This window comes from Anser brachyrhynchus (genome assembly GCF_964034855.1).
Source record: "Anser brachyrhynchus genome assembly, chromosome: 1".
Classification (NCBI taxonomy): Eukaryota; Metazoa; Chordata; class Aves; order Anseriformes; family Anatidae; genus Anser; species Anser brachyrhynchus.
In genome coordinates, this window is record NC_137694.1 from 90,099,491 (window position 1) to 90,113,176 (window position 13,686).

Here is a 13,686-nt window from a genome sequence, read left to right on the forward strand (position 1 = left end):
GTGTGAAATTCTTAAACAGAATTTAAAAGTCTGATGCTGACAAAACTACTAAGGGGACACTTCCACCTAAACGGGAGGACTGTAGATACATTTACGTATAGCTACAATGGAGGAAAGAAAATATTATGCTTCTGAAATCATTATTATTTTTTTCCCCCCTCTGTGTAGCTCTTTTATTTTATTAAGTTTATTTCTTTAGCCAAACAGTGTCTTACAGTGCCAGGCTCTGATCTGTAAGTAGATGCCTTCCGGCACTGTTTACACTTTTCAGAGTCACGGTTCATTATTCTAACAGACACACCACATCATTTTGCATACCCTTTACGTACAATTTCCAAGTAAACATCTCCCACTTCCAGGCCCATCTGTACTTTGTTCTAGCCAAGAACAGTGCTTCTGCATGTTAAATTGTCCTGGCTAGATGTGTCAACCAGACTCCCTTGTAACTCCCTTGCCTACGATGCATCTGAAGTCAAAACCATGTGGTTGATATTCTTTCATGCCTTTAACAAAGAAGGGCTGTTTGCAGCTATCTGGTGCAAACAGTAATTGAATGATCAATCATCATGTTTTCTTTATTTTTCTATTTAAAATTAGCAACTTTCATAAGTATCAATGATAAATGTACTTAACGGCATACTTTTAAATGATCCTCCTATTTACTTTTCTGAATTTTCCTGGTTCTGTCCTGCATACAGCTTTTTAGGTTATTTTTCCTATTGCTACTGTATTTGTCATTACTGAAGCAGTATGAGGTATTGTGTACAGCACAGTGGATGGAATGCCTGTCATATCAAGTTCTCCATGGAGAATTAATAAGATATGTTTTCTGGCCTCAAAAGCTTAGTAGGTATTAATAAACCAAAGGGTGAAAAGAAAAAGCTGAAGGGTTCTTATTGTTTGCTTTTTAATTAACTTGCTAAGTCATAAAAAGCCTATAGTTGGCTGAAAATAATAATCTTGCTTTCCGCTTCAAAATCAGTACCTAATATTTTTAACCTCTGACCACAACATCGTTTTTAATTTATAATAATGCTATTAATAAAGAGAGGAAAAAATGCATTTTCTTAAAACTGGAGTAAAATTTGTATGGTATGATAATAGCTAGATTCAGGAAATTAAGCTGCTACTTTGAATATGTTTTGAGAGTCAGTGTCATTGCCATTGAATATTTAAGAAGGTTAGCTTTGTTTCCTTAGTAGGTTTGGAGAGTTAATATAGGGTTTTTCCTTTTCCCTTTCTTAAATAAATAGATTTGCAGAAAGTCTTTGGAACTGTCCGGCTTAACGAGTGTTATAAGGAAGCTTTACATGGCTGTTCTTATTTTAAAGGAATTAGATATCAAGAAAATCTTAGATGCTTTCCTGGACAGAGATTGTGTGCTATGTTCCCTAAGGCAGCTGTCCAGCTGTGAATGGCTCTGAAGAGCCTTTTTTTACTTTTATTTTTGACAAGATAGCTCCAAAGTTGTTTTTGTTGGCTTTAATGGAATCCCTAGGAGAAAAACAACCAACCAACAATAAGTATATGGGGATTAGCTATTCCAACTCATTGTCCTGCATGTTGCGTACTCATCCACTGGAGTCTTAAGATGGGTGGCAAAGGAGTTTTACTTTGTTAATTAGCAAATTATGTATTGAAAATGGTATCTTATCTGGCAAAGTGATGTTTTCATTTCTACAGTCCTTTAGTTGGAGTTGTGCTAGGCATGTCTCATTAACAAATTAGAAGCAAGTTACTCTTAGCAGGGAAAGCAGGAAGGGGAGATTAATTCTATCTACAATACCTGGAGGACTCCCAGGAGGAGTTTAGTTATAAAAGCTAACATGTCTCCCAGCAATGGGCTGCTCCTGGTGAATACAGCCTGAGCCACAGACTGTAGAGGAAGACAGAATCCCTCTGGAAGTGTATGTCAGGAAAACATCTCATATCAGCAAATGAGCCAGATACAGAGAGAGAGAGTGTCTCAGATTTAATAATAACGTAACACTTGTAATTTGAGTTCTCTCTTTTGGATGCTGATAGCTGCATTGATGTTTTACCTTAACCTGGCTTTAAGGTATGGATGGTTCCAAGATAAGTGTTAGTAGCAAGTTATCCCTTACCCATTAATTTATTTGATCATTTTGGAGAGAAAAACAAAACAAAAACTAATTCACCAACTGCAGAGTTGACCTCCTGCTCTACTGGAAAGCTGGTTAACGTTTGCCTTCTTTTGCAAAAATGTGATAGCTTCAACAGAGGAAGCAAAGTAAGTGGCCAATTCCTTAATAGCTCTCAGCTAGGCTGAAAAAGAGCCAGTCAAGTTGCTGCTGCCGTGTTTATCAAAGGTTAGAGGGGTGATTTGTGTCAGGTCAAAGGATTGGAAGAGAAAAAGATTCTCCCTGGCTCCTGTTTCTGCATTGAAGTATGGAAAGTCTTGGAAATCTGCGCAAAGGAAGAGGTCTCCTCTTTGGGATTGACTCTCCAACTGTTGTCAGCACAGAGTTGCCCGAGCTACTTGCAGGGCTGAGACAAACAGGATCTTCGTGGTCATGAAAGCAGAGTAGGCACCTAACGGATGTGCATGGGAGAGTAGCAGTCTTAAGAAAGGGGAAGCCCTGCGTGTTTTCTAGATAAGCAGACCTAGGCTTATCCTCTCAGTCCCTGGGAACTGAGTCTCTGTAGTGCCTCCTCAGAAGGGACTGGAATTTTCTCTATACAAACTGCACTTTGGATTTTATTTTAAGCTTATCTGGAGGAGGCACTAGATGCACTTAGTCAGAGATGTGATTCTTCATAGTTCATCTAATTATTTCTTTAGGAATGAGAAGAAGAAAATGAGTGTAATGGGTACAGCATTACAGCGCATGTAATGGAGCATCCTCAGAACATTCCCTGGAGTCCAGCTGTATGACTCTGCCCTGCAAAAAGACTCTTCCATCTTCAGCACAGATATTTCGCAAGATGAGGCTGGTGTTACATTGCAACTGTGTGCATGTATGGGGAGGGCTGGGATGCTTGGGGGTATTACCATTGATCACCAAGGACAGACTCTGCCTCTGAGGGATCTGGAAGGCTGGTGGGTTTCCATGGGCTAACATGCACAGAGGATGCTGGGTAAGACCTCAAATGGTTCTGAAGATGACCTGTTTTTGTCTTCTGCTGATATGTTCTTTAAATCTGCTTACATGCTTACGTTATTTTTTGATTCTCTGATATTCCATTGCAAGTTTTTCTTCTTTCCGAGGCTTTTTTTTTTTTTTTTTTTTGCTTTGGTTTGAATTCAAATCCACAAAATGTTTAGTTTCTTTTGGTGTCTCAGCTAAGCTTCTGCTTCCTCCTTCCACGTGCAGAACCTTACTTCTAAAAACAACTCTATGGCATTGTACATATGCTAAAGTCAGGTTTTCTCACTTTCTTTTCCCCAAACCCTCCTGCCAAATATGTGGGCAGATGATCACAATCACAACTTTTATGCCAAAGGAGAGGGATGAAGAAAGATGGATGTGTCAAGGTTTTGTGGGAGAAGGAGCAGAAATAATGTGGAAAGATTTTCTGACTATCTAATCCTCTATCTTATTGTCGGTGCCTTCTTCTTATGTCTTTTTGTTATTGTTGTTTTGTTTGTTTTTGGTGGGAAGAAGAAAGGTCACTGATTTTCTTGAATTTATTTATGAATTCTTAAGACCTGCTTAGATATTTATGCCCTTCTTCTGCTTACAGGGAACTTTGTCAGTCACTCAGGTTATGATGAATCTCTTTAAACAAATGGAGCCTTGCAGAGTGAGCCCATGTCATTCATTACTTGGATTAGTGATGTGTGCTCCAATTTGGTCCATTTCAGTGAAACTCTCTTACTTCTTTCCTATTTCTTATTCTGTCATAGTGCTAAATAGCTATCCAGAGCAAGAAATGAAGTTTCTAGTATCTAATACAGTCAGTAGTCTGGCGTCCGTTTCAGTCCCTGGGTTCTGAGTAAGTTGAAACAACTATTATTCATCCACTAAAAAGATTACAGAATTCCTTATGCACAAACTGTGCTGTCATTACAACTTGTTTTCTCCAAGAAACTGTTCCCCTGTAATGCTCAGCTAAGTAGAATGGTTCCTTGCTGCCCTGTTTCTGCATGCTTTAGTGAATATATGCTTTAGTATTCTGCTCATCTTGATTTCTACTGGAATAAATGCCATGCTTTCTTCAGTGTGGCCCTTCTGGGTGGGAAGTTCCATATGGATGCTCTCTGAGCCAATTCATTGTCTTCGATTTAAACAATTCCTAAAATTTCTTGGTGCTATAATTGTTGTGAGCAGCTCTGTAAAATCAACTGTGGTCTTGTGACTAGTATGCTGTTGTTTAATACTGGACAGGTAAATGGGGATGTGTTCCCTTGCTTGTGCTCCCAAGCTGGTTCCTTTGTACAGTACTGGGAAGTGGCTACACAAGTGCTACATAATCCTAGCAACCAGAATCCTTACCAGAAGAAGTAAGGACTTCTCTTACTGTTCAATTTAAGATACACTCTGAAGTCATGCTGTGAAAGCTTATTGTGATTTGCCCTGGGCAAATCTGTAAGCCTTGACGTTAGAGGCCACCAAATTTTATTCATTAGTTTAAATTCACTACTATTTCTGCTTGTTTATTAGTGTGTGTTCACATGAATGCATTTTTCTGGATATGAACTTCTTTCACCATCCTTTTCCTCATCTTTAAACTGCGAGGATTATTGGTATGAAATAGCTCTTGTTATGAGGTGTAACTGGTAGATATCTACATCTTTTGTTTTAATCATTCTTAGAGTCTTACCATTTGCTTGATGACACCCTTCTGCACACTGTGTGCACTAATTTTTGCAACCAACTAGCATTTGGGAAGTTGGACTAATTCTTAAAAAACAAAAATAAAGAAATGCATTGATTGTAGCCCTTGTCTTTATATCAGCACTCAGAGCTGAGACAGTATTCTGTGCAGACCAGGTGCCTGCTGTGCCTTCTCCTTCAGTTTCACAAGCTGGTTCAGTGTGTGCTGTTCATTTCTGGGACAGATGTTTCCTCAGAGGGGCAGAATTCCCCGTGTTTGCACGCTATGGACAGCAGATGGCCATACCCAAAATAGCTGCGAGTAGGTTGATGCTGTACATGTGATCCAGATCAGAGCCCTGCTGAGTCTGCTAACATGGATGTTTTCTATCCAAAATGTCATTGCAGTTGTGGATACTTGGCATTCACGTACAAGATGTGTGTAGCAGACTCAAAGACATTTACAAAGAAACTTCACAGCTACATGATATGCACTACCCATGTTCTGGTAGAAAAAAAATGTGTTGTTTCTGTGCTTCAGTTGACGAGCTGATGGCTGCATTCAAAAGGTCAGTGATCATTCAGCCACAGAAAGGAGAAGTGGTGGTGCAGAAGCAGTGACTGGAGAACCAGTGCTTTATTGAAATTACTTTCAGAGAGAATAGGAAAGAATTTAGATCGCTTTAGAGAAAATGAGATGAAAATAAACAGGAATTTGTGAGTGAAGATGAAGTAAAGTAATGCAATCAGTAAGTTATCAATTCCATTGTCTTTTGTAATATTGTCTGCTGGCAATAAATGGTTTAAAAGTGTTGTGAACCAGTAGCTGAACACTGATTAGGTTGAGAGAGCCTAAAATCCTTTGAATTTTCTGAGTTCCCTGTAGTCACCTCAAATGTGAATGTCCCATGGAAACGTTATTTAAATATGAAAGTGATGACAGGTTTTGGCCATGTTTGCAACTGCACTTTGTGCAAGCACATAAGCGTGTCAGGGAGCCGCAGGGCCCCCGAGCCCCCACAGCCAAGCCCCAGTGGGGGTGATGTGCTCGGGGTCCGTACACAGAGTCCCCCAGAAGCTTAACCTCAAGTCCTGGTCCCTACAGCTAAGCCCACAGAAGCTGTATTACACGTACCTTGGGACTTGTCCCCTGGTGGTGGTGAGACTGCCTTCGCCTTCCGTGGTGGGTGAGATAGCGTTTCCCTTACTCTTCACTTAGCATTGCTGTAGACCTGATGGAACAGCCATGTGTGGTGAGCTAGATCCTTGATCTGATTGACCTCGAGGGTCAGAGTTGGGTGGGTTGAATATTTTGTCTTTGAAAGTGAAGCTGGGAGGTGTGAAGTGACTGACTGGAGCTCAGATGGCAGGTAAAGGGGAGGGAGGATCCTGGCCTCCAGTCTTCCTCCTGTCCCAGCTGTCTATTGCTAAGAGAAGAGAAGAAGGATTGGTTTCTAGTTGAGCAATGATGAAATGATAATTTTCTGAATGGAAAATGAAATTTAAATATCTCCAGAATAGATCAGACTTTTACTTACTTAATTGGCTGTCTTTTTTTTGACTGGTTAAAGTGATGTGTTTGGACAAATGGATGTGCTGCACTGACTAACACAACTGCTCATATTGAAAAAATGATCTCTCAAAAGCTGCCTCAGGAGCCTTTAAGAACCAAGGAAATGCCCATTAAAATTAGGTCCCTCTAGTACCTCTTGAAGTCACCAAAAAGTCACCAAAAATGTGAATTTATTTTCTGGTGAGAAGTGAGAACACTATTATTATTTTTCCTGTCTTCCATTTGCCTTTAAGAGAGTTTCTTCCTTTCTTCCATAGGGGCAGGAAAGATATTTTCTGGGGTTGAGACCATACTTGAGCTGTTATTTTCTCTGCATCTTCATCCAGAAGAGCTTACTCCTGTTTTTCACCCCCTCAGGGCTGACTGCCTCGGGAAGTCCTTCAGATAGGAACTGTGATCCTTAGCTGAATCACAGCTCTTGCTCACAGTTTGCCCACAGATCAGCTGTGGCTCTCCAGATCCTTAAAATACTCCTATGCTTTGTTCAGGACTAAGGGCTCACTTTTTAAAGACATCTTATGTAATAGAAAGTAGCATATTATATGAAGCTAAACCATGCTTAAGGCTGAGGTTGAAATCCTTTTCCAAAGTTAGAAGTTAGTATTGAAGTTAAATTTGCCTGCTTGTGCTGAAAATCTTTGACAAAATTTCTTTATTTTACACGCGATGCAAAATTTATTACATATTTTCATTTGGAAAAATAAGAGAATTATAAAAGTCATCTTTGTAACATGGATAATTGCACTACTATCCACAAAAGAGATTTTACTGGAAATTTAAAATGTTAATGTAACTTTTAATATCAAAATAAAACTACTTTTCACAGTAGTGGCTATATATATAATGTTTCGATCTGCATCTTGTGAGTATATTTTTCCAGCATGAAAGATCAGAAAAATAATAATAAAAGAATATTACTTGAATCTCTGTATTGCCATGCTTAGCCTTATTCATGGAGGCAGACACCTACTTAAACTATGTCTAAACTACATCTAATCTAGTTTCTTCTGAAGTTTACAGTGGTGTAGCCAGAAACATAATTTGGTCTCCTATCAGCAACAAAATGTTTGAAGTTTTTGATTATTATTTTTTTTCTCTAAAATGATGTTTATACTACAGTAGCACTAATAACTTATCTCTTTTACAGCTTTCCTTCCACACTGTCTTCAGAAACTGAAAAATACTAATATTAGAAATTAATAAAACTACCTCTGCAAAATTGCATTCCTGCACATCTACAAAAGAGCAATCTGTAAAGCACCTACTAGCCCAGGCTAGACTCTATGTGCTGATAAAAAGGCATAAACGTTGAGTTGATTTAAAAATAATAATAATAATAATAATACTTTGCCACTAACAAAACAGGAATGAAAGTGTCCGTATCAGTGTAATCATTTTTGTTCAATAATCAGTTCCCCTGGTCTTGGCAAGCAATGCAGCGCAATCTAAAAATACTGTTGATTAACCAAACATTTTGTCATCCTTGTTCCATGTGTCTGTGTGCAACCGTCTTAATTGATGAAGGCTTGTATTTTTTCAAAAGTAGAGTAGATTGGCTTTTAAAATTATAAACATTATCTTTCATTCTGCAGGAACAAGTTTAATAATTTGTTTAGGATCACTTCAAATTTTGTTTCCCCAGTGCAAGACTTTTTGCTACTAGCATGCCCAAATAAATGCAGCGGCACTTCACATGTTGTGAAACTTCAGAAATATCTTACATCAGCCACAGTTAATATGAAATGGGATCACAGCTGAATCTCTTCTAACCTTTGGAAAATACTTTTCCAAAACAACTGCTTCAAAACAATTGCAGTCTGACAGGTGCTGGAAAAAAAAAAAAAAAGGTGAGCAGAGGCAGTGATGGAATTTATTCTACTCCAAAACATTTCAGGCATCCAGTAGAATAATTTAATCTCCTTGCATAATAATATATTATAAAGTTACTTTGGAATATATATATATACAACAGTGTAGTATGTTAAAACATTTTAATGTAATTGAAATGCATTTGATCAGAGTAAAAAATACTTTTTATGTCTTGAGAAATGTGTATGTCATTTTTCCCAAATGGGAAAGAATTTCTACAACACCGTTCCTTATTATTCCTTTAGGGAATTCCTCCATGTTGAAAATTTCAAGTCAAGGTATTTTAGAAGTGGAGGAGTACGAACTTCACTACATGGTGCAGCTTGAGGATACAAGGGTGAAGTCTAAATTGAGGAGAAAATGATCAATGCCAAGCATTTTGTGCACAAACTTTCCAGGAGCTTGAGTTTCTGAGTAGTGGCAGCTAAACAAGTAGCAGGTGCCAGCATAAGCAACTGGATGGTGCAGATTTCTTGTTCAATGCAGGGTGCTGCTGGGGAAGTGCATTTGGTCTGCTTTTTGGTTTAAATGAGCACAGAAGCAAAGTCTTATTTAGAGCTTGCTGAAATTAAAGCATGATCCATATGCTTTGTGTTGTGGACGAGATTTAATGTTTAATTGCATTGCAGGTTTCTCAATGTCGCTCTCAAGAGAGCATATAAACTACTTAAACTCTCTCAAAAAGTAGGTGCAATAACAAACAAACAAAAAGAGGAGAAAATCTCGGGCTGCTTACGCAAACTCAGAGTAGCTTTGCAATATCTGTGAAATTCACAATTCACTAAGAAAAGATTGATTGATCGATTACAGAAGCTCCTGCTGATCCGAGCAGCTCCTTTTGATTTTGCTGGGGATCATAAGTGCTTGCTACTAGTTTGTAACCAGCCAGGTGCCTAGCGTTGCACTGCTCGTGCTGGACGCCAGGGAAAGGGGTTGTGTCTGTCCGTGTGGCAGCCAACGCCGAGCACTTTCTGCCTGGGCTCATGCTACCAACAGCACCGTAACTCTCTGCCTGCAATGTCTGGGTTTATACGCTTTGAAGAGATGGTGTGGAGTCCTTTTTGTGCACACTGCTGGTGGGAAGTCTTTCTGTTCTGTCACTTCTATTTTATTTTGGCATTTATTTCTAAAGAAATCATCTGTGGCTCTCTGTAATCCCTTCAGACTGTATTGATGGTGAAAGTCATGCCCCTCCCCCCCCCCCCCCCCCATTTTTTTACACAGAATATCTGCAACTCCTCTCCCTGGGTATGATGACTTTCTGACAATGCTAGGTTTTACTGATAAATGACTGAAGTGCATTACTCTTAAGCTTAGAAACATTCTTCTTTTCTTTTAAACTGTAGGCTGTCATGTGGATTAAGCTGTAGCCACGTGTAGTTTCTGTATCCATAGAGCTGAGAAAGTATATAGAAAGGCAGCTCTCGAAATGCGGCACAACTCTGATGTGCAGGGTCAGGAATTTCTCTAGACTCTCTCTTAAAACTGGCAATAATAATGTCTTCGGGTTTTTTGTTTGTTTTTCTTTGTTTTCCTTTGAACCATGGAGATTTGGTTATTATAAACAGAATTGAAGGCACTACTTTGCTTCACAAAGATCACTGAAAAACTGATGGGTGGCAGGGACTTGCTTCACTTTTGACTGCGCTTAATTTTTACCAGTGACCAAAAAGTGAAAGGCTCAATATCTGGTAATCAGCTACTCCTGCCAAACAAGCACAAGTATTCAATTCATGTCTTCTAAGATGCATTTCTCATATCACCCCCTGGGACGTGAAGAACAATAATAAAAACACACAAAACCTCTCCATATGATGTAAATGTCAATCTGGAACTCAGAAAATAAAATTCCTGCCCAAGTATTATTTACACCAGTGTTACATTAGTAATTACTCTAATTTATTTACATCAGTATTACTGATCTATCAAAGAGTATTCTGTGACTTTTAAACATTTTTTTTAATCTATGTGCCTGTCAATTATTTTTGATTAGTATCCATAACTGATAGTTATGTCCCTAGGTAATATCTCCTGACTGACTGCCACTCAAGCCACCTCAACTTTTTGACCTCTGTGTGCGTGTGTGTATATGAGAAAGAGAAAGGGCTAAAGCTGGACTCATAATGTTTTACAACATACTCTAAAAGATGTCTGGCTCTGATTCTGTCAAGCCAAGGGAGGATGAAAACTGTTATTCACCCACTTTTTTGTAAAGTACACACTGCTCTTTTATAGGTGGTAATGCCTACCATCCATTGTAACTACTCAGTCCATATTAATGGCACATTTGGTTTTCTGGGCTGTGGAGAAAAAAAAAAAATCAGCTTCTAAGGATAAAAATCACCTGTGTTTTTCACATATTTCACCCCTTGTTAGCCTTATAATATAATTCAGCAAGCCCAAGGCAGTTTCTAAATGAATACAACATACAATGACCAATGATGATCTTTCACTAATAAGTCCTGCTTTATACTTCTAGTTTTTTCTTATCTTTTTTTTATAATGTGCTTTCCATAAAAAAAAAAAAAGGACTTCTGTGTATACAACTAACTCATTTGTGAACCATGTACACTCTTTGTCTTTCCTGGAAAATAAAGGCTTTGAGTTTGAGTTGGGAGAAATGAGTAATTTGCTTTTCTTTTATTAGTCCCGAATTTCATTTTTCACTGGCTAGAGGAATATGTGCCCTAACTCTCAGCTTGTACTTCAGCCTGTCTTTGAAAAGCATACTTGTGAGTAAGCATATTTCTTCTACTACCATTTTATTTGATCAATCTGGACGTTTTTTTCAAAATAATAATAATAATAGTGTTTCCGCTGCTTTTGTAATAATCAGGTAGTTATCTATTTGAACTATAAAGTATGTTTGTGTGTGAGAATCTGGAGAACCAAAGTGTGAGCCAGCCCCTCTATGCAGGGCAGTCATTGTGCCATTTCCTCTGTTCACCTAACATTAAACTTCGTGTCAGGAACCTCTGGATCCAGAAATATAACAGCAAGACCATTATAAACACTGTGATGTTTCCCTCAACAACTGTATGGTAGTTCCATGTCATTCAGTGATGAAGGCTGATGTGATGTTGGGGATGTGGAGGAATGACTGAGGTCACGCAAAGCATGTGACAATTCTGTCACCACATCCCTTGTGGCTGTAGCTGGCTTTGAGGAAGTCCATGGACTCGGCTCCTGTGTCAGTGGTGGCACTGGAAGAGCAGTGGCTGGGCCTGCTAACCAGTTGCATTTTTCTCACCTTTTTCAGTACCAAATACGAACATCAGCTTCATGTGGTCACAGCTGATATTTCTTAGGTGTTACTGAAATTCACAATTCTGAGCAACAAAGTAATTGTAAATTATGAAACTTTGCATAACATAGAGTAAACAGTTAACTTTATATGACCAGCGTTCTGCGATATTTCTCTCCTTGGGCAGCTTCCACGCGACCGCTTTAGCTGTAATGAGTGTTACATTTGTGCACAGAAGAGGGAGCAGACAAAACAGTCGAAGCATAGCAGTCCTGTGAAACTGCAGGGATTCATTCTTGAGAATCCCAGTGGAAGCATTAAGAGTAATCTCTTGAGTACCTGGGGAGGAAGGATTGCCTTAACGGCTGCAAATTGAATGTTAATAAGTTAGCAAATTATATGTGGAATTATCTTCTGATTCACTCCACCATCCCTCTCTTGCTCCTCTCCATTGCAAAGTAGCAGCAAATCTTTTAGTTTGGAAAAGTCATTATTTCGTTCCACTGAAACTCTTGGCCTTTTAGTCTTTTCAGGAAGCATAAGGGCCCAACGTGTTGAAAGATGTTTTAGTATTGCTTACCTATATTTATTGACTTATTAATCTTTACAACAACAACAAAGTCCTCCTTAAAGTATCAGTACCTGAAAACTAAGCACAAGGAAGTAGCACCACAGGACTTATTTGTTCATGGTGGTCTAAGACCTGTGCAACTGCAACTGTCCATGCAGACAGGTTGTTCTGCATCAGTAGATACAGGTAGTGCTAGATGTGGTCTTTATTCACATGCCAGGCTAACAGCATTTCTTGTCCTCTTTCTCTCACAATGATGTTGGGTACCTTTTAGTTTTGCTTCCTTAAATTGTGTTGGTAGTATGACCAGAGGAAGTGGCAGAAATTGTGAGGGAAGTGGATGGATCAGGTAGGTTGCTTTGTTTTGATAATGAGGATTTAATAGAAAGGGAAGGTATTACAAGGTATGTACTCAGCCAATCCTTGTATGCTTTTCTTTGTTCCCTTCTGGGGAACAAAGTGCACATTTTAGCTATATGCTTGCTGTTTTCCCACAGTTCAGCTACATATGGGAAGAGGAATGAATGGTCAATAGAACTGCTAAACGTGCACCTCTCAGGTTTTGTGGCACTGCTATGCTGTTTCTACTTCTCTGGGAAGGCATTTGAAGCTACCCTTGTATTTCTAAAGGGTTGGAAATGACATGGCTTGGGTAAATGGGAGAGCATCCTATTGCGTTATGCTTATCCCTCTAAACTTTCTAATTCACATGGAGGAGTTAGGTCTTTAAATGATCCTTCTAAGTGTTGTCAGTCTGCAGGTCACTGTAGCAGCAAAAACTTTTGTACGGGTTTGCGAAGTAGGTGTCTAAGAATAAAGTAACCAAGAGAATTTGAAAGACTTTCTGCATGTACTAGGTATCCTCACAAATTACTAAGGAAAATTAAAGCATGTAGGATGAAGTGATTGGAGGAATTGATTGAGAATTATTACAGCACTTCCATTTGCTCCTAAATAGGAATTTCATTCTAGATTTAAGACAAATATTTTTAGCTTGGTTTCTAAGGAGATTAGTGGTATATGAATGTGCTGTCTTTGTCCATCTGTCTGCCACTCCTATGTTTCTAATACAGGCTGAAACTGTTGACAGATTACTATCTCCACAAAAGTAGAGGGTTAGAAGGTATGACGTTTCATAGTAGTTAGTGGCTGGGTGGAGGCCAGTTGGTATTAGTACAGTTCAGTGCTGTGGGGAATTTCTCCAGTATAATATGGGGAAGACTGGGAGTATAGCAGGTCCTAGGATACAAGAATTCAAAGCGACTGGAGAGTACTGTCTTGGAGGGGTCCTGGGAAGCATCAAAGGAGAGGACTGGGGGGGAAAGCAAGAAACGTGCATAAAAATTGTAGCAAAAGAAGCCTATCTACTTTTGTTACCCATGTTTGAAGACCCAGTTGTAGGTAAGCAATTGCATAATTTGTATGGTCTAATAAAGCCAACAAAAGCATCAGGAACCAACTGGTATCACTGCCAAGCACATGTGCACCTTGTCGTTTTGTACTAAGGACTTGCTGGATATGTGGCCTGGACATAGTTACCTTTTGAATTCTTTGGGGTTGACATACTGATCTTGAGCAACTGTGCTCAGCCTTCCTTTTTAAAACATTTGGGCTTTGTGGAGTCAGGCCCCGGATCAGTGGTTCACAGCTG

General features: G+C 39.1%; 2 long non-coding RNA genes across 5 annotated transcripts in view; both read left to right on the forward strand.

The window, feature by feature from the left end:
• Window positions 1–7,051, forward strand: part of LOC308197360 — a 30,746-nt gene extending 23,695 nt beyond the window's left edge. Inside the window, exon 4 of the long non-coding RNA XR_013952874.1 lies at window positions 2,804–7,051. This is a non-coding gene — a long non-coding RNA (uncharacterized lncRNA). The remainder of the gene's footprint in view (window positions 1–2,803) is intronic.
• LOC308197334 overlaps window positions 1–13,686 on the forward strand; it is a 246,952-nt gene that overhangs the window by 98,689 nt on the left and 134,577 nt on the right. The gene's annotated exons all lie outside the window — the stretch shown is intronic.